The sequence below is a fragment of the Peromyscus leucopus genome, chromosome 7, assembly GCF_004664715.2.
Source record: "Peromyscus leucopus breed LL Stock chromosome 7, UCI_PerLeu_2.1, whole genome shotgun sequence".
NCBI lineage: Eukaryota > Metazoa > Chordata > Mammalia > Rodentia > Cricetidae > Peromyscus > Peromyscus leucopus.
In genome coordinates, this window is record NC_051069.1 from 41,153,960 (window position 1) to 41,181,874 (window position 27,915).

Consider the following 27,915-nt stretch of genomic DNA (forward strand, 5'->3'; position numbering starts at 1 on the left):
GGGAGTTATTGTCCAATGTTGGAGTGTAAATTGGTGTATCTGCTGGGAAATCACTACAGAGGAGTCTCAAAAAACTGAAAATAGAGACTGGAAAGACTGCTCAGTGGTTAGTAGCTTATCTTGCTCTTCCAGAGGACCTGAGTTTAACTCCAAGGACTCACATCAGGCATCCCACAACCATCTACAATTCCAGCTCCAAGGGACCAATGCCTCTGGCTTCCATAGGCATACATGTACACACACACACACACACAGAGAGAGAGAGAGAGAGAGAAGAGAGTTTGATTTTTTTTACTGTTTTAAAATTTTTGATTAAAATATAATTACATCATTTTCCCCTCATCCTTTTCCTTTCTCCCCCTCTCCAGTGTCCTCTCCCTCCGATCTTTCTCATGTCCTCTCTTACTGCCTCTCAAACTCATATTATTGTTATGCACACACATATACACATAAATATGTAAAAACAGCCTGCTAAGTTCATTTAGTGTTGCTTATGGTGTATAGAATTTCAAGACTGACAACTTGGTGTTGAATAACCTATTAGGGTGTTTATCTCTAATTCTCCATCTCGCAGGAATCATTAGTTGCTTTTATCTTTTGTCTAGGAATGGAATCCATTGAGATTTCTCCCCTTCCATGTTAGCATGTCTATTGTGTGTCATTGTTCAAGTCTTGTTCAGGAAACAATTTTGTTGTGTTATCTTGAATTTAGCTTCCTTGTTGTCTTAGTTATTAGGGTTTCTATTGCTGTGAAGAGACACCATGACCATGGTAAGTCTTATAAAGGAGATCATTTAATTGGGGCTGGCTTACAGTTTCAGAGGTTTAGTCCATTATCATCATGTTGGAAAGCATGGCAGTGTGCAGGCAGACATGGTGCTGGAGAAGGAGCTGAGAGTTCTACAACTTGATCTGCAGGCAGCAGAAGGAGAGTGATATATCACACTGGGCCTAGCTCAAGCATATATGAGACCTCAAAGCCCACCCCCACAGAGACACACCTCCTCCAACAAGGCTACACCTACTCCAACAAGGGCACACCTCCTAATAGTGCCACTCCTTATGGGCCAAGCATTCAAACACATCTGTGGGGGCCATTCCTATTCAAACCATACTTATCATTTCTAGGATATACAGTCTCACAGCAAATTTCCTGGCTCTCTAGCTCTTAACAACCTGTCCCCTCTTACACAATGTTCTCTGAGCATTAGGTAAAGAAGTTGCATTGTAAGATTTTTCCATTGGGACAGGGTACCCCCACCATCAGTTTTTTTCTCCATATTTTGAGCAGTTGTAGTTTTCTTGGATGATCTCTGTCTGTTTTAAAGAAAGGCTTTTTGATGAGGAGTGAAAGATGCACTTTCTTTGTGTATCTGTGTATATAAGGATAAGTATTTAGAATGTGACTAGGAATCATGCTGGTCGAGTAAAGTGATGGTGGTAGGTTCTCTTCTAAAGCCATGACTTCACTAACCCTTAATAACCCTTAATAAATAAAGTGCCTGGGGGTCAGAGCTAATAGCAAGCCATAGCAGAAGCTGGGAGGTGGTGGCACACATCTTTAATCCAGATCACATGACAGACAGATCTCTGTGTGTTCAAGGATACAGCCAGCATGGAGACACACGCCTTTAATCTCAATACCAACCATAGAAGACCTGGAGGTCTGTATAGACAGGCAGTGACGAGGAGGTCATGTGGTCAGGTTTACAACCAATGAGAAGGCAGAACAGAAAGTCAATAAAAGGACAGACACACAGGAAGTAGGCCTCTTGCTGAGGGGAAGGACAGCAGCGGCAGTGAAGGGTAAGGAAGGGTTTTTAGCTCTTAACTACTGCTCTGACCTCTTGGGCTTTTAACTAGGCATTTGGCTCTGTGTTTCTTATTTAATAAGACTGTTCATCTACACACCTTTCAAAGTATCTTGCACCGCTGATCACTGTTGTGGTTGGTAGGCATCAAAGCTGGGTAGGAATATTGACTGCTCCCCTCTTTGGCAGCTTGCATAGCACCTTCTGGTACTACAAAAACTAGTCCTCAGGGAGGAGACTTTTATGTCAGATCCAGCATCCTGTGTCTAAAGTAAATGGTCATCAGCAATAGGGAATCACCTTCGATCTCTGGGAGTCAACCAAGGATGACAGTAATAGCCCATATTGTTTTGGGAGCCTCTTGGACTCTTCTGACCAACAACTACTATAGGGGTTTCTCGCGCACAGTGCTGGAGTTTTTGTTAGTCTGTAACCCTTGTGGGAAGCATTGTCAGCCCAATTAGCAAAAGTTCATTAAAGCCGTGTGTGTGTGTGTGTGTGTGTGTGTGTGTGTGTGTGTGTGTGTGTACATACACTAATAAGTATAATTTGTAATAAATATGTTTCCTTAAGGCTTTTCCAAACAAAATCATTTTTTACGTTAAAAATAGAACTACCATATTACCAGATATACTGCTCCTGGACAGAAACCCAAAGGACTGTATAGCCTCCCACAAAAATGCTTGCTTATCCACAAAAGCTAGGAAATGGATTCAGCTTAGACAGCCATCACCTAATGAATGGAAAATGAAAATGTCGTGCATATTGACAATGGAATTTTATTCCACTTAAAAGAAAAAACTATGAAATTTGCAGAAAAATTGATAGCACTGCAAAGTATTAAGTGAGGTAAGCCAGGCCCAGATGGACAAACACCACACATTCTCTCTCATATGGTGAGCCTTGTTTTGACTTTTTAGATTCGTGTGTTGAATTTGGAGTACCTGTAGAGGTCAAGAAGTTAGAAAGGGCCCATGAGAGGGAGAGGAGCCCCTAGGAGGTGAGGGGGTAGCAGAGCACATGTGCTAGGACAGTGGTGAGGGAGAACACTGGGGGTTTAAGTAGGAAAGGAGACAGGCCAGGCCAGGGAGAGAAGGGGCTTTAACTAGAGCTAAGGGTATATGAGAAACCCACTATTTTGTAAGCTAATTTTCAAAAATAAGAAATAAATAAATAAAATATAAAAATTAAAATTAAATAAAGGGCACGGCTACCCTTCATGGATAGTCAGTGTTTCTTCAGAATACATTAAACAAAGATCTCAGTGCCAGGTACGGGATTCTTCCCTGAGCCCCATCCCCTCCCCCACAATAAAAACACAGGTTATTGCTACCACTCTTGCTTGCCTAGCAAGTATGTGGTAAGGCCTTATTGCTGAAGACACAGCACTTTGGTTGCAGCACGCAGGGAAATCAAATCGGAACTGCCTGAAAACTGCCTCCTTGTTGTCTGTCTTTCACAATACTGGAAGGTGTTATATACTGGCTGCTTGGGAGACAAATTATCAGTGGTATCATTCATATTTGAACACCAAATGCTAGACAAGTTGTCCCCATGAGTGCAATAATAGCATGAAGGTTATGGGGTTAACCTGTAGCAGGGTCCTTTGCTGTTTCCCTTCGGGGGCAGGGGCCAAGTAGGTGCAGTCAAACCACACAGACTCAGGGAGGATGTCGAAACAACAAGCTCAGTTTATTTAGGAAGAGGCAAGCCTTATATACCCTCCACCCCACCCTGGGAGGAGGTCTGATGAATATGCATCAGCTGGTGTGACATGACTGCCTCTCATTGGTCCAGGTCATCTCCAGATCTTGTTTCAGCTGTTGTTGCTAAGATCATCAGGCAGACCCAGGTTGGCTCTCAGAAAGTATCTTTTTTACTTGTTTGGGCTGGATGGCCCACAAGCCTGTTAGGGATGAGTCATCCCACATTAACCAACTGCTTTCTGATGGGATGTTGAGTTCTGCATATGATCAAAATGGCTTGGGTGATTATAGACCCTAGGGGAAAAGCTACTACTGTTGTTTTGCTAGATGGACATATTGTCAAACTGCCTTCTACATATTTATGTTTATACCTATATATTAGTGCTGCTGCCAACCTTGGCTACAGAAGCTTCTTTTGTGGTGGCAGCAATTAGTATAAAAACTAGGGCTGGGCGGTGGTGGCACACACCTTTAATCCCAGCATTCGGGAGGCAGAGCCAGGCAGATCTCTGTGAGTTCGAGGCCAGCCTGGTCTACAGAGCAAGATCCAGGAAAGACGCAAAGCTACACAGAGAAACCCTGTCTCGGAAACACACACACACACACACACACACACACACACACACACACACACAAAACTCGGAACTAGTCAAAGTACTATAAATCAGAGATTGTTGAGTGTTCATCCCTAAATACAACATCGATATCAATCTTCCAAAACTCAGGAAACACTGGAGAAGAGAGGACAGGAACAGTGTAAGAGCCAGAGGGCAGGGAGGGCATCCCTGTAAAAAGACATCCTCTGTATATGATATGTCTGTCACACTCTTGAACTCACAGCAGACCTGCATAGGATCAAGCCAACAAGGTCAGCGAATATACCAGCAGGCAGTCCTAACTAGACTCAGTGAGTTACAAAAGAGATGGGGTTGGGGTGGGGTAGAGTGGACACAAGAAAGTGAGAGAGGACTATTGGAGTAGGAGGAGGGAGGGACATCCAAGGGAGAGGAGAATGAGAGGAAGGATTTAGGGGTGGAGGAGATCAAAGTATATTTTAATACCTGTAGTCAAAAGTTTTCTCCTGTCCCACCCAGCCCCATGGTCCCACAGCTGCTTATAAAATAATCACTCAGAGGCTTAACATTATTTACAAGCTGTGTGGCCTATGGTAGGTCTCTTGCTAGCTAGCTCCTATATCTTAAATTAATCTATTTCTATTCATCTATGTTTTGCCACATGTTCCATGACTTTACCAGTCTGCTGGCATGTTGCTCCTTGGGTGGCAGACTGGTGTCTTTCCAGACTCTGCCTTTCTCTTTCCTGTCTCTCTCCTTGGATTTCCCACCTGCCTCTAAACAGCCTTGCCATAGGCCAAAGCAGCTTATTTATTAACCAATGGGAACAACATATATTCACAGCATACAGAAAGACATCCCCCAGCATATATATGTATGAAATTGTTGAAAAATAAATAAAAGAATTTTTATTTAAAAAAAAGTAATTAAAGACATAAAAATATTCTCCTAGTTGACTCCCTATTGTCATGATGAAACATAATGACAAAGGAAATTTATAGAAGAAAGAGTTTCATTTGGGGCTCAGGGTTTCAAAGACAACTAAGACCATCAAGGCCACCATGACTATCATGACCACCATGACCATCATGACTATCATGACCACTATGACCATCATGACTATCATGACCACTATGACCATCATGACCATTATGACCACCATGACCACCATGACTATCATGACCATCATGACCACCATGGCAGGGAGCATGGTAGCATGCAGGTAGGAATGATGTTGAAGTAGTAGCTGTGAGCTTACATCATTATTTGAAAGTAGGAGACATAAAGAAAAATGACCAGGAATGGCAGGGCTTTGAAAACCCTCAAACTCTACCCCTACTGATATGCCTCCTCCTATAAGGTCATACCTCCTAAACTTTTCCAAACTGTTCAACCAACTAGGGACCAAACATTCAAACACAGGAGCTTATCAGGGCCACTCCCATTCAAACCACCACAGAGAAGATCTGGCAAGAATTTACAACTGATCAAATTAAGAAGAGAAAGGTAAACAGACTAGCAGGTTGAGTCCAGTATGAGTCTAAGATTTTAAGCTGTCCAAATAGACTTAAAGAGCTAGAGAGTAGTTAATGAGGAATCCAAAGATCGACCTGATAAAATAGGGTTTGATTTTAGGACATAGAGACAGCTAGTAGAGAATAAAGGTCAGAACTAAAGCCTAAAAGGAAAGGACTGCAAATATGTGCTGGTGTTGGTAGAGCTGAAGCTTAAGGAGCACTGCCTGCAGAGGAAGTGTCCTGCAAGACGGACACATGTAAGGAGTCCGTCTGTAATCTTATTTGGGGACTATACGTCTTTAGTTATATGATACAACTTCGTTTATTTCTTTATGATCTCCATTTTTAATGATGTAAGAATTTCTTGGTAATGTGGAAACCATCTTTGATTAAGTTATTTTTGTAACCTTTACTGTTGTGCTAGTGAATCAGCTCTGTATAAGGCAAGGCAAACTGGTTTCTGTGGTGATATATTGTGTATCCTAATAAACTTGCCTGAGGATCAGAGGACAGAGCCAGCCACTAGATAAGACATAGAAGTCAGGTAGTGGTGGCACACACCTTTAATCCTATCACTCAGGAGGCAGAGATCTGTCTGGACCTCTGAATTCAAGGCCACACTGGGTTACATGAGATTGATCCAGGATAGGAGAGAAACAGAGCCAGGCAGTGATGTACATGCATTTGTGTGTGTACTCACCATGTATGTGTAGGTATCTACAGAAGCCAAAAAATGGCATCAGATCCATGGGAGCTGCAGGTACAAGCAATTGTGAGCTGTGCAATATGGATACTGGAAACCAAACTTAGGCTGTGTAAGAGAGCAGCAAGCACTCTTGACTACTGATCCTCTTCTCCAGCCCCCATGATAAAGGTCTTTTAAAGAACAGCTATACTAGCAACAGCTACAAAATCAACCATTTCCCATGCCATTCCTTTAAGTTTTGTTAAGACACAAAATTATGGGTTTCTATTGGAGAAATTATTTTGACCACTCCACGTAGTTAAAAGGATATTTATTTAATGGTGTAACTCACAAATTAAGTGAAAGGTAGGTCGCAGGGTCTGGGGAAGGTGTATCGCAGTCTAGCGGTGTTCTCCGGAGCTCTGCACAGTCCACCTTCACCGTTCAGCGTCCCGGCACTGAGAGAGTGCACAGAGAGAGTGCACAGAGAGAGCGCTGGCCCATCCAGCTATCCGGTCTCCAGGCGCCTCCCCTCGCCCCGCCTCGTAGGCGTGACAGTTGCTAGAGTCTCAATGAGGGTTGGAACTTCCAGATACAAGCTGGAATGGCTACCCACTACATCTCCCTCTTTTTGTCTAAATAAGAAGGTTCTAAACTAATACAAGACTATATACAAAGGAATGGTTATCAAATATTGTCCAGGAATAATGAGGGATAATGACCTAGATAAGATGTAACAACAACCAATGCAAACAATATCAAGCAAGAAACACATACTAAAATCCAGAGAAGTACAGAGCATAGGTAAATGGCATGTTATAAAAATCATTCAAAGGTGTCCTATCCTAAAGAACCTGAATCTAATACTTAATATGTTCTATCTAAGATATTATATATACTAAGTTGTAACTATAACTGCTAGTCTTTAATCCCATCAAAGACCTGAGAAGGAACATAATGGTACCTGAGAAATGGTAAATGGATGCAAGCAACTTTTGGGACTCTTGTAAGAGTAGACCAAGACAGCTGGCAGCCTGGACAGTCACCTAATGTTTCTCAGCATTGTTGGTGCATTCAAATTGGCTACAGGCCTAGAGTATCTGACAGACCATTTTCAGAAGCAGGATTTCTGAAAGACCATCTTACCCTGTCTTGGCAGAGTACAGTGGTTGTTTTCCTTGTGTCCCACTTGTCCAGAAAGGACAGCATTGCATTCGTACTGTCAGCCATCAAGGCAAGGGCAGTTCTTTGCCCAGTAGGCCATTTTGTGCCAAAAAGACAAACTTCCAAATGGAAATGTCTTAGAAGCCCAACATTCTCTCGGGATCAATTGGTGCAGCCAGGAGCAATTGTGTCTCACATCAACAGAATTCTAAGTTATTTAAATGCCATATTCTCTAGGTCTATGAAGTGTTTGAAGATTACCTGTCCATCTGACCTATGTATCTGTAAATCTGGATAACCTAACTAACGTAACTATAGAGATGACAGGCATAGGCGACTATAAATCTGTAAGTCTTATCTACCGAAATAACCTAAGGACTAAGGCTTCATGTAAACAAGGTAAACAGTCTATAAGCAAATGTATGGTGAAGAACAATGACTTCAAAATTGTGACAATACACAAGATATTTATAACAGAGGTAGGAATATATAGTGCGATATGCAATATGACAGTAATCTTAAATATATATCAATATACTGAATATTCTAAACAGAAGTAAAATATATATAAAGTATGACAGATATAAATTTACATTTGTATCAATATAAAAATGTTTCAAATAAGAGTAGAAATATATGTACATTATAACAAATATAGTTCTGTATTTGTATCAATATACAAATTATCTTAAACAGGAGTATAAAAATAGTTTACATTTGTATCAACATATAAGAATCTATAACAGTACAAATTACAGTGCAAATTATCTAAGGTTGCTATTTTACTAAATTTGTTTACTAGTATATACAATGATTTACTATCATATCTTGTACCTATCCGTTCCATTTCTTCCCCCCCCTTTTTTTTTTTACAATACTGAATCTAATATTTTCTTCCACCCCCAACCCTATAACCATCATCCATAACCCTGAGAATTATGAAACCTAAGGGAGAAGTGGCGTCGTTTTCTTAGAATTGCTTCCTGCCGTTTAGGGGGTGATGTTATCTCTGTTGGGTACTGTGAGAGAGCTCAGATAGTTAAATCTCAGTTAGACTAACTGTAGGTTCTGCAGCAAGTTTTAGAGTAATGGGTAAGATTGTCTGAAATTCTGGCAAGAAGTGTAGTATGATGATGATTACCATGGCATCATTCTGGATTGGGTAGAGTTGTTGTTGTTGGGGCCCCATCTTCCTTCTGGAGACTTTTGAGATTGCTATTGGAAAAACTTATTTGTTATCAAAAATGGGAGGTTTGGATTTAAAGAGGACATAGCATGTAAGAAAGGATTCTGAGAAATCAAGAGTAAGCATGGAGAGAATTAGAATTTAGAAGACAATGGTCCCTTTTTATTGGTTTCCTTCTGTCTCACACCAGAGGGCTCTTCTGATACGGGACTGAAGAATCTCTCAAACTTTTCTTTTAGCAATATGCTTGGGTTTAGAGAAGGAGTGAGCCAATTCCATCTCCAAAGCCAGCTTGGCTTATAATTGAATTGGAACCACAACTTTTCTAGATTGATAGAGAGATAGATGTTAGACAGTGAGATTTTACCATGTGTAGATTGGTACCAATAGATTCTTCCTTTCTGTTGTAAACATCCGGATATCCAAGGCCTTATGAGTTTTGGAAGATGGGTATTTCTATTATCCTGGAAAGACAAAAACAGAACCCTACCCCACCCTTTGATTGTTAAATTTTTCTTACAACTTGTAGAGATGTCACATTGGTGGATAATCTTTTACTTCTCTTCATCAAGGGGTTTTTCCTGTTCGAATCGAATTTTTATTAATTTTGTTAGTATCCATAGCTTTTCTTCTCCTGCAGAAACAAAGGCAAAACCCCTTCCCCAACGTAGAACATATCCAGGTTTCCATTCTGAGGTCAGCACATCCTTGAAATAAACTGGTTGATTTAGCTCAGGAGTTTGGTCTGTCGTGCAATGTCTCTCCGCAGCTGTTGTTCCTTTCTCATTAGCATTGAGAAAATTCAAGGTTAATAAAGCACTATGCAGTCTATTTCTAGGAGTCATTGTTACCTGTTGCTGTTTATTTAGCATATCCTTTAAAGTTCAATTGGATCTCTCTATGACTGCTTGGCCTGTGGGATTGTGTGGTATACCTGTAACATGCTTTATATTGTAATAAGCAAAGAATTGTCTCATTTTAATGGAGACATATGCTGGGGCATTGTCTGTCTTAATTTGTACAGGTATTCCCATGATGGCCATAACTTCTAATAGGTGTGTAATCACAGAATCAGCCTTTTCAGAACTCATAGGAGTTGCCCATTGAAATCCTGAGTAGGTGTCAATTGTATGATGTACATACTTTAATCTTCCAAATTCTGCAAAATGAAACACATCCATCTGCCAAATTTCATTTCTTTGTATACCTTTTGGATTACTCCCTGCAGGTAATGGAGTTTGGTTATAGATGGAACAAGTAGGACATTTTTTCACAATATCTTTAGCCTGTTGCCAAGTGATGGAGAAATCCTTCTTCAAACCTTTGCTATTTACATGGTATTTTTTATGACATTCTGAGGCTTCTAGCACATTACCTATTAGTAACTGATCAATCTCATCATTACCTTGTGCTAAAGGTCCTGGCAGACCTGTATGGGTTCTGATATGTGTTATATATATAGGATGTTCCCTTTTTCTGATGATTTCCTGCAATTGTATGAATAATGAAGTTAATTCTGTATTATCAGGAATAAATTCAGCAGTTTCAATATGTAAAACAACTCTCTCTGCATATTGAGAGTCAGTGACTATATTGAGGGGTTCTGTGAAGTCCATCAGTACCATAAGAATGGCATACAGTTCTGTCTTTTGTACAGAGCTATATGGACTTTGTACCACTTTACTTAAGTCTCCTGATTTATATCCTGCTTTCCCTGATTTATTTGCATCAGTATAGAATGTGAGGACTCCAGAAATTGGCTTTTGTCGTACAATGTGAGGAAGGACCCATTCAGTCTTCTTTATGAATTCTATTCTCTTGATTTTGGGATAGTGGTTGTTAATCTCTCCCAAAAAGTTACTGACATTTTCATACACAGATGTCACTGTAACTTGCTTATGTTTGCTCAATCCTCTCCCTCCCCTTCCCACAGTTCTCTCATACAGTCCTGCCTAGGAACAGGTAATATTTTGTCTTTCTTCCCCCTCTTATCTTCTCACATTTCCCCTCTCCCTTTTCTTTAGATCCCCTCTCATCTTCCGCATAGTCTCCCTTCGACTTTTGTGCTTATTTATTTCGATTCTACATATGAGAAAACACATGTAACATTTCTCCTTCTGAGACTGAAAATACAATCTTTTGCTTGTTAAGGTCCAAATAAGGACATTCCAGATACTAGTCTGTTATATTTCTGTGTGTGTGTGTGTGTGTGTGTGTGTGTGTGTGTGTGTGTGTGTTTTAAGATTTATTTATTTATTATGTATACAGTGTTCTGTTTGCATCTATCCCTGCAAGCCAGAAGAGGGCACCAGATCTCATTACAGATGGTTGTGAGCCACCATGTGGGTGCTGGGAATTGAACTCAGGGCCTCTGGAAGAACAGCCAGTGCTCTGAACCTCTGAGCCCTCTCCAGCCCCCTATGTTTTGTTTTGTTTTTTAATTATTACTTATTTTTAGTTTACGTGTCTGGGTGTTTTGCCTTCATATGTCCATGTACCACATGTGTGCAGGGCCTAAAGAGGACAGAAGAGGGTATGGGATCCTCTGAGACTGAAGTTACAGTTTGGAGCTGCCATGTGAGTGCTGGGAATTGAACCCAGGTCTTCTAGACGAGTAGCCAGAGTTCTTAACTGCTGAACTAACCTTTCAGCCCTGCTTCTGTCTTTTGAGAGTCTGTGAAGTCTGGTTGCCCTTGAATTTGAAATCCTTTTGCCTCTAGCTCCTAAATGGTGGGATTATACAGATATATCCTACCGCCAGGGAGTTTCCTCTTTATCAAATGACAATTTGATAATAATTTATATTATTGTATTATTTTAAAGTTGATTTCTTGATACTTTGTTGTTGTTGTTGTTGTTGTTGTTGTTGTTTTAGTTCACCTTTCACAATGGGTATGAGGCAGAGTATAAGAGGGAGGGGGTCTTCATCTGTTTCCTGTTGTTGCTGTAGCTGAACAGCGATGCTGTGCAGTTTATAAAAATGGAAGTTGTAGCGGGCGTGGTGCGACGCTTTATCCAGCACTCGGAGCAGAGCCAGGCGGATCTCTGTGAGTTCAAGCCAGCCTGGCTACAATGAGCTCAGAAAGCGCAAAGCTACACAGAAAACTGTCTCAAAAAAAAAAAAAAAAAAAAAAAAAAAAAAAAAAAAAAAAAAAAAATGGAAGTTTGTTTGTGACATGGTTTTGGAGACTGGAAAGTCCAATATCAAAGTTCCAGCATGGGGTAAAGTCCCTCCTCCTCTGTAGAACCTGATGAAACTAGCCCATGTCCTTCTAACAGAGTCACAGATGCCGTCATGGGGGCTTTACCTTGTGACCTCACTGTTGCCAACCCCAGGGGCCTTACCTCATGAACTCTCAAAGGCTCCACTTTCTAATTCCTTGAATGTCTGCTTTTGAGGACTACATTTCCTAATTCCAAAGCAGGGGATTTGAGAGGACACATTGAAGGCAGAGTGGCAGGCATACCTTGGAGTTCAGGGACATATGCTTGCTTCCAAATGCTTTGTTTTTAACTACTTCATTGAAACTGATTTCAGTGAAATTAAGGGCAAAGTTATACTTTAAAAACTGGCTTGTCAGCCAGGCAGTGGTGGCACACACCTTGAATCCCAGCACTCGGGAGGCAGAGCCAGGCCGATCTCTGTGAGTTTGAAGCCAGCCTGGTCTACAGAGTGAGATCCAGGACAGGCACCAAAGCTACACAGAGAAACCCTGTCTCGAAAAACCAAACCAGCTGGGCGGTGGTGGTACACACCTTTAATCCCAGCACTTGGGAGGCAGAGGCAGGAGGATCTCTGTGAGTTCGAGGCCAGCCTGGTCTCCAAAGTGGGTTCCAGGAAAGACGCAAAGCAACACAGAGAAACCTTGTCTCGAAAAACAAAAAACAAAAAACAAAAAAAAAAAAAAGAAAGAAAGAAAAAGAAAAAAAGAAAAAACCAAACCAAAAAAGCAAAACAAAACAAAACAAAAAACCCAAAAAACAAACACCTGGCTTGTCTTACTATCTGGGTGCTGACTTTGATGCGGAGATCCTTTTCTAAGTTCTGGTTTTTCAATGTTAAGAATCTCAGGGCTGGGGAGGTGGCCCCATCGGTAAAGTACTTACAGTGCAAGAGTGAGGACCTGAGTTCAGATTCCCAGAACTCGTGTGAAATGCTGGGTGTTAAAGGGGACACACATACCCATCACCTCACTGCAGACAAGGGAGGGACCCTAGGGCTTGCTTGTCCATAGTCTAACTGATTAAGTGAACAAGCTCCAGGTTCAGTGAGTAACCTTGTCAAGAAATTAGGTGGACACCCAACATGGACCTCTGCCTCCATCCACATGTACACACACACACAGGATCTCTGAGCTTTGGTTGTAGTTCCATTGGTATTTCCTAGCTTGCACAAACCCCTGTGTTTGACCCCCCCTGAACTACATAAACCAGACATGGAGGATAACCTGTAATCCCCATGCATTTGAGGTAGAAGCAGGAGGATCAGAAGTCCAAGGTCATCTTTGGCTACATGGCAAGGTTGGGCTACATAAGATCCTACCTAAAAAAAAAAAAAAAAGTAATAAAATTTTAAAAGCATCTTTGCTAATCAGTAGCTATATAATTAAAATGACACACATTTGTCTCATGACCCTTTGCCTACAAGGAAAATAAAGTATTACTGAGCAGAAAGCCTGAGAAGGATCTGGTAACCCAGAGTAGCCTCTCCCAGTATGATGACTGTGTAGGGTTCCTCCCTTTCCTCTATTTCAAAATCTGAAGGTGTGGGCAAACTCCAGGATGAGGCTTGACACTTCCCTCCAAGTACTAGTCCCCAAGTGGACAATATAATGTTTATTATAAGACCTTTTTTGAAAATAGAGCAGCTTTTCATAGGTTCCTCTGCTAGCACCCCTCCCTGGTTCTTACCAGTGTGTGAAAAGAAAACCTTAGTGCTAGCATTCTCCTGTCTTTAGGGTGTAAGGGTCAAGCACCGAGGGTGCAGAATAAGGTCAGTCTCTTAACAAGAAGTGCCACAGACAGCTGCAAAGGTTATAGCATCTTAAACACTGCAGTGAGAGCCATGCATTTCAAGGGAGGGAATTTTTCTCGTACTTCACCCCGGAACTATCCCACCTGGTAGAACTTTGTCAAATGTGCACAGAGTGGATGGATGGATGGATGGATGGATGGATGGATGGATGGATTTAAAAAATCCTCTCGTGTATACATGTATATACCACCCACCAGAGCCTTCCTTGGCAGGTGAACACATAGGGCCGCTCGTCCCATGTGTGCTGGCTGTGGTTCCCTGACCAGGAGTTGCTTTGCGTAGTAGGAAGTCTCCATAAGTAGTCCTGGATGAGCCAGAAGTCTGGGCTTTCGGGAACACACTCTTTAGCGAGTGCCTGTGGCCAGGCAGGGACTGTCTCTGAAGCAGCGTCAAGGGGTATAAAGGAAAGCGCTGTGTTGGGCTACCTGCGTGAGGGCTAGCAGGGTAGGGCCATCCAGGGTTGCCAGCGCCTGCAGCGGGCGGGGTGGGGCGGGGCTGGGTGCCGACGCCAGCACCTGCTGGGCACCCGCGGCCACATTCGTGGCCGGAGCTGACAAGTGAACACCTCTGAGGCTCGGATAAGGTCAGAAGTCCCCCTGGGACAGGGTCTGGGGGCCCGGGAGAAAAGGAGGCACTGCCTGAGGGAGCTCCACCTGGGAAGGGAGGCGCGGATCGGACCGCCAGGGGACAAGAGAGGGATAAGGACTGACGCACTGGTTGGACGCCCTGGTTCGGAGGCTCCTCGGATGGAGGAAGGGTGCTGGAGTGCAGAGGCTACCCTGGTGCCTCGGAATCCGTTGGTCGCCCCTTCGGGCTGGGAGCAGTCCCCCGCGGAAGTTGCTCCTCTGCACTGTCCCCCGCCCCCACCCCGAGGTCCTGGAATGATTCGGGTCCACACTTAGGTGCGAAGTCCGGCATCCATTCTCCCTGAGTGGAGCAGGGGACGTGTCTACCGCGGAGACCTCGAGTTGTTTTCAGGCTGCCAGCTTGGCTTGTGCTCACTTGAACCCCATTTGTCGCTCTTATTAGCTCGGGATCCACAAATACAGGACCGAGATACATTCCTTAGGCCAGGAAGTCTGATGAGAGACGGTTGAGACAGCCCCTCACCCCACCCCACCCCACCCCCAGCCATCATTTGACCTGGGCCTCTCAAAGCAGGGAGTAAAGCCCTAAGATTGGCCCTAGTACGGAGAACCTGAAAGGGAAAGGGAGAGGCGCTATCTGAATCCAGAGGAATTGACCTTGGAAACAAGGCCCACCGTAAATGGAAAAAAAAAAAAAAAAAAAAAAAGATTTTTACTTCAGTCAAGGAAAGGTGGGGCTTCATAAAATGTAGTTTAAAAAACCTTAGGAGCAGCTTCCTCTCCTAAGGTTTCAGCAACGGCCACTTCCGTTCCTTCCCTTCCCTTTGGAGCCTCTTTCCCCCTGTCCCCACACTACTTCCCGTGTTGCCCCACCCTGGGTTCCATTTGACTTCAGGATTAGTATAACCACCAAAGCTGGAAGGCAGATGCATTTATCTAACTACACACCCATCTAAATAGCTACTATGGGTTATTGTTCACAAGCAACCTGCGCTTTCGTTTTTGTCAATGAGAGCTTTCTACTCAGTAGAGTCTAGATTTTGAACCCCAAGAAGCAGCTCGGTTTGTTGGCTTAATAATAATGTGATCACCTGCTGTTCTGTGGTTTCTGGAAAAGACATGGGAAAGATAGCAAGGTTCCTTTGAATATGAGGGTTCTTCCGTTTTACAAAGTAGAAAGCCTGTGCTAAGTAAGCAGCGAGCAAGGCATTATCTGGTTGACAGTATTTGTATTATAGAGACGCAGTATTCTTCCATCTTTCCAAAGGCTTTGATTTGCTCTCACTGAGGAAGATGGAAACGTACCAGCGCTCTACTTTTCCTTGTAGTCTATGGTCTCTTCCCCGGCCTTTCTGATGGATGCTGCCTGTGATGGCCATCGCGAGAGCTGTTGAGTCTCATTTTATCTGAGGTCTCCCCTGAAATGCTCCTGCTTATAGCTACGACTTAATCTTGGAACTTAAAAAGCTATGGCTTAAAAATGGCACTTGGAGATGAGCACTGGAGTGGAGAGAGATGAAGAAGACTTCTAATTCTTCAAGTGGCATCAGTGGCATGCTCAATTATTCAAAATACGTTAGGTGTTAGGCAGAATCAAAGCACTATCAGAGGTTATCACTCTTTTGCTTGTTGAACGCAGTAGGTAAGGATGGCTTTACCACACGTAAAGCCACCCTCACAGCTGAGGTCCCCGAGATGGCAAACCTTTTTAATTATAGGGAAATTAAAGTCACTGGTGTGTTAACAAAAGAATAGGTAGCTCTATAAAAATATTTCCTCTCGCCGGGCGTTGGTGGCGCACGCCTTTAATCCCAGCACTCGGGAAGCAGAGCCAGGCGGATCTCTGTGAGTTCGAGCAGCCTGGCTACCAATGAGCTCCAGGAAACAAAAAACAAAAAACCCTGTCTCGAAAAACCAAAAAAAAAAAAATATATATTTCCTCTCTATACGTTTCTACAGATGGTCGTAAGACAAACAATAATTCACAACAGTAGACCATACTGAAGGGGAACAAGAGGCCACACACAAGTGCTGTGGTCCCCTTGAATTCCCTGTGACTCCCTCTTCACTTGACCTCTGAACTTCGACCCTTTTAACCAGCCAGCTCTCTCTCCCAGACCTTCTTTAGAACTAGAAATAGACAAAACAGATTAAAGTAGAACTGGATGAGTTTCTTTTTTTTTTTTCTTTTTTTTATATATTTTATTTTTTTTATTTTACAATACTATTCAGTTCTACATAATAGCCACAGATTCCCTTGTTCTCTCCCTTCCTGCCCCCCTCCCCTTCCCCCCATCCAACCCCCCATTCCCACCTCCTCCAGATCAAGGTCTCCCCCGAGGACTGGGATGGACCTGATACAGACTCAGTACAGGCAGGTCCAGTCCCCTCCTCCCAGATTGAGCCAAGCGTCCCTGCATAAGTCCCAGGTTTCAAACAGCTAACTCATGCAATGAGCCCAGGACCTGGTACCACTGCCTAGATGCCTCACAAACAGATCAAGCCAATCAACTGTCTCACCTATTCAGAGGGCCTGATCCAGTTGGGGGCCCCTCAGCCTTTGGTTCATAGTTCATGTGTTTTCATTCGTTTGGCTATTTGTCCCTGTGCTTTATCCAACCTTGGTTTCAACAATTCTCGCTCATATAAACCCTCTTCTTTCTCACTAATTAGACTCCCAGCGCTCCACCCGAGGCCTAGCCGTGGATGTCTGCATCCAGATTCCTCTTTTACTGACCTCTTTTAGGAGTAGATGAACACAGGTACATAGTCAGGGCCAGAAGAAAATTGAAAAGGTCTATCAGTTGCCTGTATGTGCTGCAGAATGATGCTGACACATAGCAAGCCATGGTATTGCCCTGCCAAGGGTTTGGTTTTCATAAAGCATCATCAATATCTTGTGGGTAGAACAGCAGAATGGGGATTTGTAGAGTGCAGAGTGGGAGATAAGAGTAGGCTCTCAGCTGGGCTCTGGTGACGCATGCCTTTAATCCCAGCACTTGGGAGGCAGAGGCAGGTGGATCTTTGTGAGTTTGAGGCCAGCCTGGTCTACAGAGTGAGATCTAGGAAAGGCACAAAGCTACACAGAGAAACCCTGTCTTGGAAAAAAAAAAAAAAAAACAGACCAAAAAAAAAGAGTAGGGTCTCTAGTCCTCATGCAAAACTGAAACCATATCATTCTGTACCTGGCCAGTGTTGCTCACTGCCCATTTATGAAATAGTTGAGCCGGGACTCCAACCTGAATGTTTTCCAGAATCCTACAGTTCATACTAGGTAATCTTATACTATTATTTTTTAAGTTTTGTGATAGAAGATTACTATTTCTGTCTCCTAAATACTCATACATTTGTTTTTATATATTATTTATTCTTTGAGAATTTTGTAGACATATATAATTTATTTTGGTAATATCCAGCCCACAATTTCTCCCCTCCAACTCATTCTGAACCCTAACACAAACACGCACACAACACAGGTACACACACACACACACACACACACACACACACACACACACACACACCTCCCTTCCACTTTCTCTCATCTCCTTTAAAAAAAAAACTCATTAAATCAAACTAGTACTCCAACTACTTCCATGGGTGTGGAGCCACCTGGAGTATGAGCAACCTACCAGGAGCCACACCCGTGAAGAAACAATGGCTGTCTCTCACAAGAGTAGCCTAGTGTTCACTGACTGCCAGTGGCTTCTTAGCTGAGGATGGTGCCTCATGTGCCTCTCTGTTATCCATTCTGGAATGTTGACCATCTTGATCTTGTACAGGTCTTCAGGTCTTACACAGATAACCACAGTTACTGTGAGTTTGTGAGTAGCATCCATTAAAAAAAAAAAAAAAGATTCTCAGCAATTCTCCCTGACCTTAGACCTTGGCTCCTACAGACTTTCTGCCATTTCTTTTGCAATGTTCCCTGTCCCTTGGATGTCGAGAGAGGTGATACAGATATGTAACAAGTCTTTTTCTGTCCCATCTGCCAGCTCCCAAATCATGACGTGCAAACTTCTTATTGATTATGAAAGCTCGACCTGTAGTTTAGGCTTGTTTCTAAGTAGCTCTTATAACTTAAATTAGCCGTTTCTATTAATCTACACTCTATCACGTGGTGTTACCTCTCTCCCATCTTGCATCTCGTTTCCTCTCCTCTTTCTTTGTGTCCCTGGAAATCCTGCCTATACCCCCTGCCTAGGTATTGGCCATCTAGCTTTTTGTTACACCAATCACAGCAATACACCTTCACACAATGAACAAATATCCCTCAACATAAACACCCATTTAATGCTGAACACTCCATGGTCCCTTATTCTTTGCATTTTGACCAATTGTGTATCTCTTCATTAGCCACTGCCCACTGAAAAAAGAAGCTTCTCCCATGAGGGCTGAAAGCTGCATTAATTTATGGATATGAATAAAAGTGTTTCGAAGGTGGTTTGATACTATATTTAGCATAATAATAGTATTAGGCTCTCCTCCAGGACTTATGACCTCTCCGGACACAGGTTCCTGGCCAGTTTTATGACATCAGGCATGAGCTCCCTCCTGTGAGGTGGGACTTACATCCAATAAAAAGCAACCAGTTACCCCATAACATTCATGCCACTATTGCTAAGTTGGTAATAGCTTTCCAGGCCAGCCATCACTGTAGCTCTCAAGAATTCACAGCTGGGTAAAACTGTTGATGACTTTTCTTTGGTAGCATACAAAGAATCTTTCGACACTGTGAAAGCTAGTCAGCAGGGAGGAAACGTCCAGTTCAGTACTAGCTTGAATATCCTATGGCCAAAGTATGTGTTGTCTTCAGCAATAGAGTCTGGCCATCAAGTTCTGATGGGCAACCAAGAGCAATGCCAATAGTTTGTATTGTTTTAGGGATTGCTGGGAGGCCTCCGACCAACAACACAAAGAGAAGTAGCCCATATCAGGCACTGGGATTTTTGTTTAATGACTTATGGCTTCTAGAAGGAGAATTACCCCTCCATCTAGGCTACTTCTATTCAAACTTTTTGTTTGTTTGTTTGTTTTTTGTTGTTGTTTTGTTTTGTTTTGTTTTTTGAGACAGGGTTTCTCTGTAGCTTTGGAGCCTGTCCTGGACTAGCTCTGTAGACTAGGCTGGCTTCGAACTCACAGAGATCCACCTGCCTCTGCCTCCCAAGTGCTGGGATTACAGGCGTGCACCACCAGCCTATTCAAATTTTTTAAACTATATTTTTTCAGTGAGCTTATAAAATAGATTTCCATGTGGCTTTTTCAACTCTCCTTAGTGTTAGTTATCCCTCCCACAACCCTTCCCTCTGCAATCTCTCCCCTTACTAACACCTCCCACTGGTCCCCTTCCCCTTTCATATCACCTGTGTTCTGCTATCCCCTTCCCTTAAGATCTTCCTAAAGTGCTCTGCAATCGCCCATTTCTAGTACCCTGGCTTTTACAGGTACCCTAAGTTACAAACACACATCTAAGTCTAAGCTGGATCCACCTATGAGATAGAGCATGGGACATTTGTCCTTCTGGGCCTGAATTGCCTTACTTAACTGAATATTTTCCTGTTTTAATACTTTTCCTGCATATTTCATAATTTCATTTTTTCTTTACAGATGGATAAATCCCATTGTATTGATTCCATTTCCTAGCTATTGTGATTAGAACAGCAATGAGCATGAATAAGCAAGTAACCCTGTAATCGTTTAGAGCCCTTTGGGTCTATGACTTGGGGTGGTACAGCTGTCACATATTGATACATCTACCCTAGCTTTTTGAGGAGTCTGAACAGTGACTTCCAAAGTGGCGGCACTTGTTTATACTCCATCAGCAGTGGGTAAACATTCCCTCTCCTAACATCCTTGCTGGCATTTATTGGTTTTGGTTTTCTTGATCTTAGCCACTCTGAATGGGGTGAGATGAAATCTCAGTGTAATTTTAATTTTCATTTCTCTGACTGCTGAGGATGATGAGAACTTTTTAAAATGTTTATTAGCTATTTATATTTATTCTTTTGAGACCTATGTTCAGTTCCAGAGTCCATGTTTTAAATTGCTTTCTTTGTGTCGAGTTATTTTTACATTCTACATACTAATTCTCTGTCAGATATATAGCTGGCAAAAAAAAATATTTTTCCCATTCTGTAGGCTACCTCTTTAGTTTATTAACATTTGACTCCATGGTACAGCAAGTTTTTAATTTCATGACACCCCACTTGTTAATAGTTGGTCTTATTTACTGCAAAACCAGGTCTTACTCAGAAAGGCCTTCTCTGAGTCCATACCTGAAGTAGACTCACTTCTTCTTCTCTAGAAATTTCAGAGTTTGGGGTCTAGTATTCAAATCTTTGGTACATTTGGAATTCATTTTTGTACATGGTGAGAAATAATCAACTTTCAGGGCTGCAGAGATGGCACAGTAGCTAAGAGCACTTATTGCTCTTGCAGAGGACTAAGGTTTGGTTGCTAGAACTCACATTGTAGCTCACAACCATGCATAATTTCAGTTCCAGGAAATCTAATGCCCTCTTCTGACTCTGCAGGCAATATATAGATGTGATGCACATTCATATACTCAGGTAAAACACTAACACATGTAAAATAAAATCATCTTTTACCGGTTAGAGAGATGGCTCAGAGGTTAAGAGCACTGACCGCTCTTCCAGAGGTCCTGAGTTCAATTCCCAGCAACCACATGGTGGCTCACAACCATCTGTAATGAGATCTGGTGCCCTCTTCTGGCCTGCAGTCATACATGCTGTATACATAATAAATAAATAAAATCCTTAAAAAAAAAATTAAAAAAAAAAATCATCTTTTACCAAAAATTAAGAACCAACTTCCATTCTTCCACAGGAAGATACTCAACTTTCATTCTTTTACAGGTAGATATCTAGTTTTTCCAGCACCATATTTTGAGATGCTGTCTTTTATTCAATGTGTACCTTTGTTATCTTTGTCAAAAAACTAGGTGGCTAAACGTATTTAGACCAACATCTAAGTCTTTAGTCTGTTCCTTTGACCAATGCTTCTATTATTTTTTTTAAAGATTTATTATATACACCAGATCTCAGTATAGATGGCCTTGAGGTAAGTCACCATGTGGTTGCTGGGAATTGAACTCAGGTCCTCTGGAAGAGCAGCCAGTGCTCTTAACCTTTGAGCCATCTTTCCAGCCCCAATGCTTCTATTTTGTGGTAGTGTCATACTGTTTTTTATCACTGTGGCACTGTAGTAGAATTTGAGATCAGGAGTAGTGATACCTCCAGCAGTATTTATTGTTTGGGATCATTTTGACTATCTGACATCTTTTCTGCTCCCGTATAAATTTTAAGACTGTTTTTTCTGTGAAAAAAATTGAATTGGAGTTCTAATACAAATTACATTGAATATTTGGATTCATTTTAGTACAATGACCATTTTCACAATATTAATCCTACCAATCCATAATTATAGGTGGTCTTTCCATCTTAAGATTTCTTCTTCAGTTTCTTTAATGTTTTAAAATTTTCATATTTCCATTTATAAGCCAAACGGTGGTGGCACACACCTTTAATCTTAGCACTCAGGAGGCAGAGGCAGGTGGATCTCCAAGAGTTTGAGGCCGATCTGGTCTACAAAGCAAGTTCCAGGACAGCTAGGACTGTTACACAGAGAAATCCAGTCTTGAAACCCCTACCTCCGCCCCCCCCCCAATTTTTTTCACTTATCAGTAATTTGTTTCCTTGGTTAGGTTTGTTGCAAGGAATTTTCTTCTTAGGCTATTATGAATGTGGTTGTGTTCTTGATTCCTTTGCTGGTGTGCTTATCATCGGTATATAAGAAGGCCACAGACTTAGATATGTTCATTATGCAACTGGGCACACTTTGCTGAAACCATTCGTCAGCTCTAGGGGTTTTCTGTTGGAGTTCGAGGATCATTGGTGTATAGAATCGTATCATCAGCCAACAGGGATTAATTGACTCCTTCCTTTCCTGTTTGTATCCCTTGTGCTTATTTCTCTGGTCTAACTGCTCTGGCTAAGACTCCAAGCACTGTGTTAAACAGAAATGGCAAGAGCGAAGCCACTGTCTTGTTCCCAATCTCAGTGAGAATACTCTTCGGGTTTTCTCTGTTTAACACGGTGGTGGCCCTGTGGTTGTTGTATATGACCTTGGTTAGGTTGAGATCACGTTCCCTCCACCACACGTCTCTCAAGGATTTTTCTCCCAAGGTTATGCTGAATTTTGTCAAGGGTATTTTCTGAATATATTGAGATGAGCATGTGATTTTTGTTTTTAGTTCACAATGGATTACATTCATGAATAGGTTATATTTATTGATCCCTGAGTCCCTAGAATAAAGGCAACTTGATCATATGGAACGGCCTTGTTGATGTATTCTTGAATTCAGTTTGCAAGTGTCATATTGAGAATTTTTGTGTCTATGTTCATCAAGGGAGCTGGCCAGTAATTATCTGGTATCAGGGCAATAGTGGCTTTTTTAAAGGCAGTGTTTGAAAAGTAGGGAAAAGTGCTAGTTCCATTGGCCCAGAGTGTATTACTTGGTAAGCAGTCGCTATGGGGGAGTTACGGCTGAAGGGAGGTAGAAGATAATGAACCATTTGCCTGGGTGTTATTATTCAGGCTTTCTGCTCCATGCTAAGCTCATTGGTTTTAACTAGTTCTGTCTCTCGCGGTTCTCAGCTCCTCTGCTGTGCAGTTTTCTGTGAGTTGAGACCAGCCAAGGCACTGTTTGCTCAGGTGTGGTTGCTGCAACCGCACCCTGCTGGCATGGGCAGCAGCTAGTGGAGGCACTGTGTAGAGGTTGTCCGTACTTCCCATGGTATCTCCGTGCTCACGGTGGTCCAAACGGCAACGGCTGGAGACCCCGTGGATAAAACAATTCAGCTTTTGTGAATTTTCTGAGAGAAGTCTGGTAGCCTGGTTTGCAGCCAACTTCAGAGTCTTCCCATTCTTCAGCTGCATTGACCGCTGAGTTGGTTGCTGTCCCAGCGGGTCCATCAATAGTAGAGAAGTTTGCTGGAGAGCTGAGCAAGTGGATCCTAGTGACTAAGCAGCAGCTGATGGAATATTCCAGGTCCCTGGTTTCCTTAAGTATAATCAACCATTCCTTGCAACCTGCTTAAAATCTTCCATCTTATCCAGAAGTCTGCTTTGTTTGAGTTTTTTGGTTTGGGTTTTTGTTTGGTTGGTTGGTTGGTTGGTTGGTTTGGTTTGGTTTGGTTTGGTTTGGTTTGGTTTGTTTTTACAAGACATGGTTTCTCTGTGTAGCCCTGGCTGTCCTGGAACTTACTCTGTAGACCAGGCTGGCCCCAAACTCAAAGATCTCCCTACCTCTTCCTCCTGAGTGCTTCAAAGACAAGGTCTCACTATGTAGCCCAGGCTAAAGCTTTCAATCCTCCTGCCTCAGCTTTCCAATTGAAAGAAATTAATCATTCTGAAATTTTTATTTATTTATTTATTATGTATGCAGTGCTCTGCCTGCATGTGTCCTTGCAGGCCAGAAGAGGGCACCAGATCTCATTAAAGATGGTTGTGAGCCACCATATGGTTGCTGGGAATTGAACTCAGGACCTCTGGAAGAGCAGTCAGTCAGTGCTCTTAACCGCTGAGCCATCTCTCCAGCCCCTCATTTTGAAATTCTTAATGAAATTAAGTCATACAAAAACATAAAAGTATTCAATGTAGCATAAAATCTGTTGTTCGGAGTAATGTTTACATAAACTGTTTAATGGACACTGAGCATTTACTCTTGCTTCTTAGATACCTTGTTTAGCCCGTTTTATTCTCGGCTTTGTCTGGTGTCCTGGGAAGAATGGTTTAGAGCTGCACAGAGTCTTAAAGATTATCAGACCCAATCTTCTCATTTTCAAAGACGAAAACTTAGGGTCTGGGAAAATTAAACAAATACCTCACGTTGCTTCCTCAAATCTACTTCATTAAAGAATAGCAACTGAGACAGGGTCCTCTTGATGTTTACACATGCGTCTTTTGGCATGTGGATCTCTGGATAATTTCCTAAATACATAAATCACATGACTTCTGACTTATTTATTGTATTGGTCTGAGGTCTGCAACACCAAGCCATATCCTTCCTGAGTGCTGGACTAAAATATAGATAGATGTTCCTTGACTTATGGTTTGGTTATATGTCCTGATAAACACATTGTAAATGGAAAATGCCATAAGTCAAAAATACATTTACTGCACTGTTCCTGAACATTTGCCTTAGCAACACAGAATGCTGTGGGGTATAAGTTGTTTGCCCCTGTGATCACATGGTTACCTGGGAGCTGTTACTGACTGCTGCTGTCCAGCATTACAAGAGAAGATCCTATTTCATACATATGGATAGGTTGGAAAATCAAAAGTTAGGCACAGGGGTTTACTATCAACTGAATGTTTATGACTTTCACATTATCATGGAGTCAAAAATGCTAAGTCTAGAGTGAGACTTCTGTTGAAAACCAACAAACAAACAAAGGAAAAAAACCCTATGTCAAACCGTTATTCATCAGTTGGCCGGGTCCTTTCGCCCTAACTGGACAGGAGTTGTGGGTTTGCAACAGGAAGCATTTTCAGTGCTGGTAGACCCAAGCCCTTCATTGCTCAAGACCTGTGGGCTAGACTGGTGGCCGAAAAAACTTACAGTCCCAAACCCTGAGGGCTAGGCACGTGTGGCTCTGGGCCTTTGAAGACTTAAGTTCCAGGCAGGTTGGAGGTTTGTCCCTGGAGTCTTTGACTACCAGTGGCCTCGGCACTTGACCCTGTCCTCTTGTTTTCGGTGGCCCAGCAGCAGCAAGCAGCTGCAGAGAGTCATACTAGATACCTTCCAGTATTACAGCTCTGATACAGGCTGGGAGAGCTGGGACCCCCAGCTCTACAGTGACCCATTCCAGCTCTCAGGCTAAAGGTGTCAGGATCCCCAACCCTTGACGACTGCCAGGACTGTAACTCTTGGCCCGGATGTCTAAGACCCCTGTCCCTGGAGTTCAGCAGTCCTCTGAAATGTGTGCCATGACTGGGGTTCACGATTTCCCTTCTTTGGTTCATCACCTCTACTTCCCATCATTCCTACTCCATCCGTCCTCTGGAACTCTTGAGTGGCTCTCCTGTCATTGCTATTGCTGTGACGGCTGTTGCAGCCTTCCACACTGCTAGCTAGCTCTCAGCTACATCTGCTCTACCTGGGTTTCTCATCCTCCCTTGGTGTCACCAGCTCAGCCTGCTCTACTGCCGAAAATCAACTATGAGCAAGGAAAGACTGCTAAAAAGAAGCCTTTTATTAAGCGTAGTGTTGCAATATCTCAGCTACTACGTGTGTGTGCCAGTATGTGCAGGTGACAGCCTGTGTGTGGAGACAACTCAGGGGACAACTCTCCGGAGTCACTTTCCTCCTGCCAACTGTGAGATCCAGGGATGAGCTCGGGCCTCCATGCAAGCACTCCTACCCACTGAGTCATCTCGCTGGCCCAGTGTTCATGTTCAAAGGACATTTTCTCATGCTTTGGGTTTTGCTATTCGTAATGGAAGGTTTATTGAAATGACCTTGATAAAGAATGCCAGGATCCTGGCTTCAAGAGTCCTCAAGTTTGGGATTGGAAAGATGGGGAATTTGGTTTGGGACATAGTGACCTTGAAAGGTCTAAACACATCTATGTGCTTTTATGTAACTGTCACATTAGCAGAGTGTCGGATTATGAATCTGATGAGATCAGGCTAGAAACAAAGTTAGAGGAATCATCACCATGGAAATGGTACTTGATCTGTAGCTATACAGTCATATAAGGGAAACAGGAAATGGAAGTCAGCTTGCACACAACAAATGACCATTGAGAAAAAGAAAAAAAATAGAGCAGCCTGCAGAACAAGAGAAAAACTTCTCCAGCTATTCATCTGACAAGGGATTAATATACAGAATCAAATGAAAACTCAAAAAAATAACGCCAAAAGAAGTAATCTGCCAAGCCTACTGGCACGTGCCTGCAGCCCAGCGTAGGAGGCAGGAACAGGAGAGTGGAACGAGTCCAAAGCCACTTAGGTGAGGTCCAGACCTGGTCGATTACATAATAATACCCTGTCTCAAAACAGACAAAAGACAAACACAATAACACTATACAGACAATACTGGCCAAATGAACTGGGAGGTTTAGAGCCTCAGGGCTGTGTGTATTCACAGCCTGGGAATTTCATTTGATGACTTTACAGAGATCTTTTCATTATTATTACACCCCTTTCTAAATTCAATGTTGTATTTTCCTTGGGGTGGGGGAGAGGGAGAGACCTACCAAGAAACCAAGATCAAATGATCAAACTAGGCAGGCACTGAGCCTCCTCTCTAGTCTGGCCACAGTGCTGAGAGCAGGGGCGGGCCTTCGTGGACTTTACAACCACGATCATACAGGAAAATCATGCAACGAGCGAGCAATTATCCACACCACACCAGCAGTCTGTTACTAAGCAGCTCCCAGAACAGGGCAAAGTAACAAGCAGCAGGCCTGGGTGTGTTCCAGATTGAACCTGAACAGAAAATACTGAGTTCCTGTCGAAAAGGGTAGACTCGGAGTAAAAATGAATTGGTTGGTTAGTTTAATACACATGCATTCTGGGGCTGAAAGGATGGCTCAGCGGTTAGAAGTGCTTGAAGCTCTTGAAGACCCTGATTTGGTTCCCAGTCCCCACACAGGGTGACTCACAACCACCTGGAACCACAGCTCCAAGGGAGATGACACCATCTCCAGGCTTCCTCAGGCCACACACTCACACAGACACTTGCACATTCACATAAATAAACCTAGAAATACATGTTCTGAAGCACGCTAACCAAACAGACCAAATGTACACTCCACGCCCATTACAAAAATATCCTCAGCCTCCACCCTGTTAGCATTTGATGATATGAAACAGTACTTGTTCCCCTTCATGGAGTCAACTACTAAAAACAATACACAATAGTTTTAGTTCAACAAGTATACCACTCTGAGGATAGAAATCCAGGTCTCTCTCCATTGATACTGGGACCAGGATTAAAATCACCAGATTAAAGAAGAAATGCCCATTTATAAACCACTTACTCTAGTTGTTCTCAGCTAATTCTCACAAGATTCTCCCAAAGATGAGGGTGTGGTGGCTACTTTTCACTGATAAGTAGATCCAGCTTAGAACTACGTAAGCATTCAAGGTACGATTCAATGGAGGGCATTCCATCAGGTCATCCATCCTGAATGAGCATGGCACCCTCCCATGGGCCAGGGCTCCAGTTACATGAAAGGGTAAAGGATGCCTGAAGAGTGCTGGCATTCTTTTTCTCTGCTGCCTGGCACACCGTGATTGAACTGCTCTGCTCTGCCACACCCTGCCTGCCACGATGGACTGAGGCATTTGAGCAAAGCAAGCCTCCCTCCCCTGAGTGGTCCATGACAGACATTCTGTTTCAGCAATGAGAAAACTAACACAGTAGGAGTCCCCGTTTTACAAATGCTGAGATGCAGAAATCTAGGAAACTTGACCAAAGGTTTTTACAGCAAAAGTAGCAAAACCAAGACTGAGTGTATGTCTGACACTCTATCCTTCCTGCTTTATGACTGTGTTTCCCCTCAAAGGAAACTCTGGGAACCCAGGTGCCTTCAGGAAATAGGATGCACTTACACGGACTT

The 27,915-nt window shown here is 42.7% G+C and overlaps 1 protein-coding gene across 1 annotated transcript in view; it reads left to right on the top strand.

Annotated features, from left to right (window-relative positions):
• Positions 1-14,204: 14,204 nt before the first annotated feature.
• Positions 14,205-27,915, top strand: part of Tmem45b (transmembrane protein 45B) — a 36,535-nt gene continuing 22,824 nt past the window's right edge. Inside the window, exon 1 of the mRNA XM_028858984.2 lies at positions 14,205-14,262. The gene's annotated coding sequence lies outside the window, so the exon portion shown is untranslated. The remainder of the gene's footprint in view (positions 14,263-27,915) is intronic.